The sequence below is a fragment of the Notamacropus eugenii genome, chromosome 6 (genome assembly GCF_028372415.1).
Source record: "Notamacropus eugenii isolate mMacEug1 chromosome 6, mMacEug1.pri_v2, whole genome shotgun sequence".
In the NCBI taxonomy this organism is placed as follows: domain Eukaryota; kingdom Metazoa; phylum Chordata; class Mammalia; order Diprotodontia; family Macropodidae; genus Notamacropus; species Notamacropus eugenii.
In genome coordinates this window covers 337,759,256-337,768,217 of record NC_092877.1, presented here as the reverse complement: position 1 = coordinate 337,768,217, position 8,962 = coordinate 337,759,256, and positions in this window count along the sequence as shown.

The window sequence follows — 8,962 nt, the reverse complement described above, 5'->3', positions numbered from 1 at the left end:
GGGGGCTCATGAGTAAAACAGTTACCCATAGATATATGAGAGAGAAAATATTGAGTCACTTTCTAGGTATACAACTTGGCAGTGTTAGTTGAATTGGGGAAATAGAGGTTTTATATTATTGGGGAAGTAGGACTAATAATATACATCATATTTTTGATTATGACAGAGGATCAGATTAAATCATTTGCTAGATTCTAAGACTCTGTGAAGCTCTTAATCCATGCCATCCAATAAATAATTTTTAAACACTCACTATATGCAAGCCCTGTGATTTTATTGGCGTAGAAAATTTCCCTTGAGGTGATTTCCACTGTCAATGCATATCTGTAACTTATAGTCTTAGAGTTAACTGGATTTCTAAGAGGTTAAAGGAATTTCCCAGGATCACATCACCATTATATATCAGATAAAAGACTTAAACACAGGTCTTCTGGACTCCTTAGGTTAGCCCTTTATCCAATGTGTTACCCTACCTGCCACAGATCCTGTTCATGTAAGGTGTACTATGCTAACCCATCTTTATAGGTTTTGCATATGAGTGAAGCCACAAATAGGTAGTTTGCAAAAACAGGAACATTGAAATAATTAAAATATAGATAACTGGGAAGAGGATGAGATGACTTTTAGCTGGGGCTCTGTGCCACAAAGTAGGGAGTTACCCCTGAATATTCAGGATGGGTATGATCCAACATCGATTAGCAACTATTTTTCTCTACTGTTTTATTTCCCCTAGGGATATGAAACAATTAAAACAGATTAACATATCCATAATAATGTTGAGTTTCAGGTAGGGACTCAAAGATGTATAATTTCATTAGCATGGAAAATTTCCTTCACCAAAGCAGATTGACAACCATTTTATAACTTAGCAATTAATTTCTAGCAAGATTCCTGAAATGACAAGGTTCAGTGGATAGAAACCTGACTATAAAACTAGAAAGACCTGAGCATAAGTCTTAGCTCTGACACAAACTGACGGTTTGACCCTGGGCAAGTCATTTAACCTCTAAATAACTCAGGCAACTCTGTAAAGTTATAGATCACAGAGAAGTTGCCTACCTGCATGCGTAGTGAGAGTTTTCTCACCCTTGGAATTCCATATACCATGACATCATAGGTCCAGTCCAAGCACCAAAGCTGTCTGAGACATAAAGAGGTTAACTTATTTGCCCAGGTATATGCATCTAAACTGTTTTGAACCAGTATCTTCCTCTATCAAGACAAAAAATGGAACAGTCCTTGATCCAGAATACTTTACTAGATGAATTATTATAATGGTGATCTAATTGTTTAAATTTGATTGGAATTGTATATAATAAGATTTGTGTTATGAAAAAGTCTGACTATGTTGCCTTTGTGGCATGGAAATGATCGTGTTCTTGGAGATTAACCAATGAAATGTGAGCTTTAGCAAGTCCTCCCAAATTAGACAGACTAACTAAAAATTAAACTACAGACTATATATTTGCTTTGCAAGGACTGACTTATTTAGGTATAGAAAGGTTTGTCACCAAAAGATCATTCACCAGCTGATCTAATTTATTTTTTGGACATATCTACCCAGGAAAAGTAGAAATGCACAAAATGGCCCTCAGTCTTGTTTGGTGCCTTTTGACAATGAGGGTGGTAGAAAAGCAGAAAAGAGGCCAAGACAGCATAGAATGTTAGATTTAGGATTGGAAAAGACATTAGAGATCACCAAATCCAACCTCTTCACTTTATAGAAGAGGAAACTGAGGTCCAGGGAGGTTAAGTGACTTGTCCAGGGTTATGTAGCTGGTGTCAGAGGCAACATCTGAGAACTCAAGTCTTGATGACTCCCCGTACCATGATCTATATTCACTATGCCACAATTTATCCAGTTCTTGGATCATATAATAAGCATTAATTTAACCATTAATATTCAATGTACAGTTGTTGTTCAATGACCAAAGTGGGGACGAGGGAGGGGGAGAGGAGAGAGAGAGAGAGAAAGAGAGACAGAGAGAGAGAGAGACACAGAGAGAGACACAGAGAGAGAGACACAGAGAGAGAGAGAGAGACAGACAGACAGACAGAGAGAGAGACAGAGACAGAGAGACAGAGACAGAGAGACAGAGAGAGAGACAGAGACAGAGAGACAGAGACAGAGAGACAGAGACAGAGACAGAGAGACAGAGACAGAGACAGAGACAGAGACAGAGACAGAGTGTTAGTTTTGGTGTAGTAACAGTTGTACTGAATTTGGGATCCAAAGACCTGACTTTGAATCTGGGGCTTTGTTTCTTATCACATAGATGACCAAGTCAATTAACCTACATAAGTCTCAGTTTCCCCATTTACAAAATGATAGTATTAAACTAGAGATGATCTCTATGGTCTTTCCCAGCTCAGAATCCTTAGGAATATACCCATGTTGGCATGTTACTAGTGGAGCCAAACTAAATTTATGTTTATATTCTTATAAAAGATTATTTTAAAAAATATAGCTAAATGAAATAATAGCTCCCTTTGGATCGGTAAATAAAGAGTGGACAGATCTAGTTTCATCATGTGGCCAAAGACACAAGGAAACATTTCTTGAGATATTTGGCCATTTTGTCTTGTGGTGTATATAGTAAACATGCATGCTAATCTGAAGAAAATTGCAGCTGATGAATAAACATCTATTTGAAGAGAATTAGAGAGCCATTCTACAAATACCTTGAAAAGATCCTTCAGTTCCAGTTAATATATACCTTTCCATTTGAGGACTTGGTTGGGAAACTTAGCATAGGAGAAATATGTGGTTCATGATCAAGAAATCAGAGACCCTAAACTCTCTGACTTACCCTTAGAGACATATTTTATATTAGCTCCCTTCACATGTCCAAACAGCTGTTCACCTTACATGGATTCAACTCTCCTTGCACAAGTGGTCTTGCATGTTTGGAATGCAAGTCCTTCTCATCTCCACCTTCCACCTCCAATTCCTAGCATAGAATGAAGGTGCGCTGTCCTACCTGAGGCCTTTCACTCAGTTACAATGCTCTCTGTCCTTGTTAAAATCAATTTTATATACTTAAATTTGTAATTGTTGTCCCTGCCTCTACTGAGGGCAGGGTCTGTTTTGTTTCTGTCTTTGTACCCCTGGTGCCTAGGACAGTGCCTTGTACATACATACTTGGTAGACACTTACTATGTTGGTTGAATTGAATTTATAGTATTCAGTAACCTCATATCATAAATACTTTCTCTTTTTTTTGTGATTCTCCTTTTTAAATAAGCTTTATTGATGCCTTTTGTTTTTACATTGTAGACATATCTAGATATATGATTTCATGCTCCACCCTCAGAACTAAACCTTTCCTTAAAGAAAAAACTGCTACTCAAGAACAAGTGTTGTAGTAATTTCATTAGGAAATATATGCAATATTCTGTCCTTGTAGTTCCCTAATTTTTTGCTGGGGTGGGGCAGGCAGAAAATATATGTTCCTTCTAATTACTCAGAGTTTGGTTTAATTTCAACATTTTTTTCATTTACATGATTATTGTCATGGTATATATCATTTTTCAGGAATAAGTTTTTTTGAGACTTGCTTAGATTTTATTTTATTATTTTTAAGGTTATACATAAGGTTTAAGCATATTTCCATATTAGTCATGTGAAAGATGAATCAAAACCATGAGAAAGAAATAAAACAACAAAAAAGTGAAAATAGTATGCTTCAATCTGCGTTCAGACTCCAGAGTTTTTTCTCTTGATATGGGCAGCATTTTCTATCATGTGTCTTTTGGAATTGTCTTAGATGATTGCATTGATGAGAAGAGCTAAGTCTATCAAAGTTGGACATCGAACAATGTTGCTGTTATTGTGTACAATGCTCTGGTTCTGCTCTCTTCCCTCAGTATCAGTTCATATAAGTCTTTCCAGGTTTTTATGAAGTCATCCTGCTTTCGGGAAGACTTCTTAAAGAAGAGAGGTGGAAGGCACTGGATGTGAGCAGCACCAAATGAAAAAGTGAAAGATGAAATTGACTGTAATTTATGGAACAGAGGGTTAGCCAATCAGAGCCCAGCCCTTGGAGCAAGCTCTCATTGGTTCTTCCTATTGGGTCATACAGAGCATTTGCAGATATTACCTTCCTAGTTCCAATTCAACATGTGGAGGCTTGATGAATCTAGTTCTGGTCATGAGAGACTGGGGACCTGGTACTACGTGCTGAAGAGCTGGTTAGTTGAGGAGTAGGAAGAAATGATGATTCATGAGCTATTGAACCAGAGCTGAGCATGCATAGGAAAGGAGTGATCTGTACCTTGGTCAGCATTTTTACTTCCTTCTTTTCTTGTGGGAAAGTAGAACTATTGTGAATTGCTAGGTACGAGGAAGGGGGAAAAGGCAACTGTTTTATCTCCTATCCACATGTGTCCATGAGCACATGTTGCCTCTGTTATTTTTGTATTTCGTGTTTTTTGGATCTTAGGTAAATGAATATTCTGAGAGGCAGCCAGGAGAACCATCACAGCCATAAGACAGGTCCCACTGACAGCTGGACTCAGTAGCAGAGGTCATTTGGCTGGGCTGATACAGGAAGAACCTCAAGGTGGAAGTTGAAATACAGAATCCTCACAAACTTCAAGGGTCATGACCACTCCTGATGGAAAGAAATTCATCTATGGACTCTAAGAAGGTAAATAACAATTTAGAAGAAAAGTAAGTAATCACAAAAACTATGCTCCATTGCAGATCAAATCATCAATTCTGAAGAATAGGAAATGGAAAAAAGTGAAAACATTAATGAGATCACCATTTCCTAGAGAGGTTTAGACAAAGCAAACCAGTCATCATAACAAGGAAGCGAAAAGAAAACATTTATTATAGGACAAAACCTTAATCTTTTTTTTCTTTTTTGAGCTTACAGCCAACAGGCATTTTCATTTTATTTTATTTTTTAAATTTATTTATTTATTTAACTTTTAACATTCATTTTCACAAAATTTTGGGTTCCGAATTTTCTCCCCTTTTGTCCCCTCCCCCCACCCCAAAACACCAAGCATTCTAATTGCCCCTATCACCAATCTACTTTCTCTTCTATCATCCCTCTCTGCCCTTGTCTCTATCTTCTCTTTTGTCCTGTAGGGCTAAATAACTTTTTATACCCCTTTACCTGTATTTCTTATTTCCTAGTGGCAAGAACAGTACTCGACAGTTGTTCCTAAAACTTTGAGTTCCAACTTCTTTTCCTCCCTCCCTCCCCACCCCCTCCCTTTGGAAGGCAAGCAATTCAATACAGGCCAAATCTGTGTAGTTTTGCAAATGACTTCCATAATAGTCGTGTTGTATAAGACTAACTATATTTCCCTCCATCCTATCCTGCCCCCCATTACTTCTATTCTCTCTTTTGATCCTGTCCCTCCCCATGAATGTCGACCTCAAATTGCTCCCTCCTCCCCATGCCCTCCCTTCCATCATCCCCCCCCACCCTGCTTAGCTCCTTATCCCCCACTTTCCTGTACTGTAAGATAGGTTTTCATACCAAAATGACTGTGCATTTTATTCCTTCCTTTAGTGGAATGTGATGAGAGTAAACTTCATGTTTTTCTCTCACCTCCCCTCTTTAACCCTCCACTAATAAGTCTTTTGCTTGCCTCTTTTATGAGAGATAATTTGCCCCATTCCATTTCTCCCTTTCTCCTCCCAATATATTTCTCTCTCACTGCTTGATTTCATTTTTTAAAGATATGATCCCATCCTCTTCAATTCACTCTGTGCACTCTGTCTCTATGTGTGTGTGTGTAATCCCACCCAGTACCCAGATACTGAATAGTTTCAAGAGTTACAAATATTGTCTTTCCATGTAGGAATGTAAACAGTTCAACTTTTATAATTCCCTTATGACTTCTCTTTGCTGTTTACCTTTTCATGCTTCTCTTCATTCTTGTGTTTGAAAGTCAAATTTTCTTTTCAGCTCTGGTCTTTTCATCAAGAATACTTGAAAGTCCTCTATTTCATTGAAAGACCAATTTTTCCCCTGAAGTATTATACTCAGTTTTGCTGGGTAGGTGATTCTTGGTTTTAGTCCTAGTTCCTTTGACTTCTGGAATATCCTATTCCACACCCTTCGATCCCTTAATGTAGAAGCTGCTAGATCTTGTGTTATCCTGATTGTATTTCCACAATACTTGAATTGTTTCTTTCTAGCTGCTTGCAATATTTTCTCCTTGACCTGGGAACTCTGGAATTTGGCCACAATGTTCCTAGGAGTTTCTCTTTTTGGATCTCTTTCAGGCGGTGATTGGTGGATTCCTTGAATACTTATTTTGCTCTCTGGTTCTAGAATATCAGGGTAGTTTTCCTTGATAATTTCATGCAAGATGATGTCTAGGCTCTTTATTTGATCATGGCTTTCAGGTAGTCCCATAATTTTTAAATTGTCTCTCCTGGATCTATTTTCCAGGTCAGTTGTTTTTCCAATGAGATATTTCACATTACCTTCCATTTTTTCATTCTTTTGGTTTTGTTTTGTGATTTCTTGGTTTCTCATAAAGTCATTAGCCTCCATCTGTTCCATTCTAATTTTGAAAGAACTATTTTCTTCAGTGAGCTTTTGAACCTCCTTTTCCATTTGGCTAATTCTGCTTTTGAAAGCATTCTTCTCCTCATTGGCTTTTTGAACCTCTTTTTCCAATTGAGTTAGCCTATTTTTCAAGGTGTTATTTTCTTCAGCATTTTTTTGGGTCTCCTTTAGCAGGGTGTGGACCTGCTTTTCATGCTTTTCTTGCATTGGTCTCATTTCTCTTCCCAGTTTTTCCTTCACCTCTCTAACTTGATTTTCAAAATTCTTTTTGAGCTCTTCCGTGGCCTGAGCCCATTGAGTGGGCTGGGATACAGAAGCCTTGACTTCTGTTTCTATCCCTGATGGTAAACATTGTTCTTCCTCATCAGAAAGGAAGGGAGGAAATGCCTGTTCACCAAGAAAGTAACCTTCTATAGTCTTATTTCTTTTCCCTTTTCTAGGCATTTTCCCAGCCAGTGACTTGACTTCTGAATATTCTCTCCACACGCACTTGGCCTCCAGATCTGCCCAGCCAGCACTTAGGGGCTGATATTCAAATGCTGCTTCCCAGCCTCAGGGCTTTGGGCGGGGGCAGGGCTGCTATTCAGTGTGAAATCAAGTTCAGTTGCTCAGGTTGGGGCAGGGCCACCTCACAGGCTCAGTTCCCTCTGGGGGTTTATTCAGAGACCTTCAACAATGGATCCAGGCTCCTGCCTGCTTGGGGAGCCCCGGTCTGCTCCCGCCTCAGCTGCTGCCTCCCGAGGGGGCCTGAGTTATGGGGGCATCCCACTCCCCTCTCGACCTGCCAAAGAGACCCTCTCACTGACCCTTGTCACTTGTGGGTGGAGGGACCCACGCAGCTGCTGGAGATTCCGTCCCTGAAGCCTGCTGGGATCTGTTCCTCTCGGTGCCGCGTGGCCAAGGAGGGCTGGGCTCCACTCTGGTGCCTGAAGGACATTTTGTGAGAGGTTTGCAGGCTCTCTGGAACAGAAATCTCCTCCATTCTGCTGTTCTGTGGCTTCTACTGCTCCAGAATTTGTTGGTAGTTCTTTTTTACAGATATTTTATGGGCTGTGGGTTCGGAGCTAGCGTATGTATGTCTTTCTACTCCACCATCTTGGCTCTGCCCCCCAAAACCTTAGTCTTACTAAAGGAAGAGATTTAGTTGTCAAAGGATAACACCATTATAGAATTGGTGCTCATTTGCAAAACTTTGTAAAAGAGGATAACTAAAGATTATGAGTAATATCACCTTGAAAAAAATTTTTAAAAAAGTAGTTGGAAATAAAGCTGTAAAGTAGGTTGGCATGAGTGGAAAATGGAAAGGGAAAGGAATAAATACTTATATAGTACCTACTATGTGCCAGGCACTGTGCTAAGAATGTTTTACAAATATGAAATATTTGTAAATATTCATATTTCACAATAACCCTTCAAGTTGGGTATGATTATTATCCTCATTTTACAGTTGGGGAAACTGAGACAAACAGATTAAATGATTTACCTAAGGTCACACAGCTAGTAAAAGTCTGAGGCTGAATTTTAACTAGGGTCTTCCTAACTCCAAGTCTAGTGCTCCAGCTGGTCTAGAACTCTTACCAAATTCAGGCTGGGCTAGAAACTGCATCAAAAACCCCATTCTACTTCTCTGGTCCAAAAGACATAGCTAGTTTGCTGTTTTTTCCTTGATCAGTATGTTGTCTATGACTTGCAATTGCTACTCCTACTGGAATGCTACCTCTAGGCACAGGTCTTCTCACATCACCTTGGATCTGTGGCTCGAGTGGGTAGTGAACTGCAGGGCTGCCTCTCCTTGCCCAGTTGCTAAGCTTCTGTCTGCATTAGAATGCTCCAGATAGCTCATTCCTGATCAGACTTCATCCCCAGTGTCTGTGTACCTATCTGTCTATCTCATTATGCTTACCTGGGCTAGAAAAAATGATTCACTGTAATTCCCTCCCCCTCCCCCACTTGGATTTCCTGATTAGGTTTCAGTCTGGTGCACTTTTTAGTTCTGGGTTGGGGTACGGACCAGGAGGAGCTCTACTTTTTCCTGCCATTCCACCAGGGGTAGCTAGACAGTACAGCAGATAGCACACAGGGCTTGGAATCAGGAAGATTCTTCTTCATGAGCTGATATCTTGTCTCAGATACTTCCTAGCTGTGTGATCCTGGGCAAGTCACTTAATCTTGTTTACCTCAATTCCTCATATATAAAATGAACTGGAGAAGGAAATGGCAAACCACTCCAAAGATACTCCAGTATCTTTGCCAAGAAAATCCCCAAAATGGGGTCATGAAGAGTTGGACACAACTGAAAAACTGAACAACAAGCTATTCCACCATCTTGGCTCTGCCTGACCTACTCTTATCATTGTTGATAATGGAACCAGAATATTCAGAATCAGCTCCCTGGGTACCTTATTCCTCTCTCAGAAGTCAGAAAC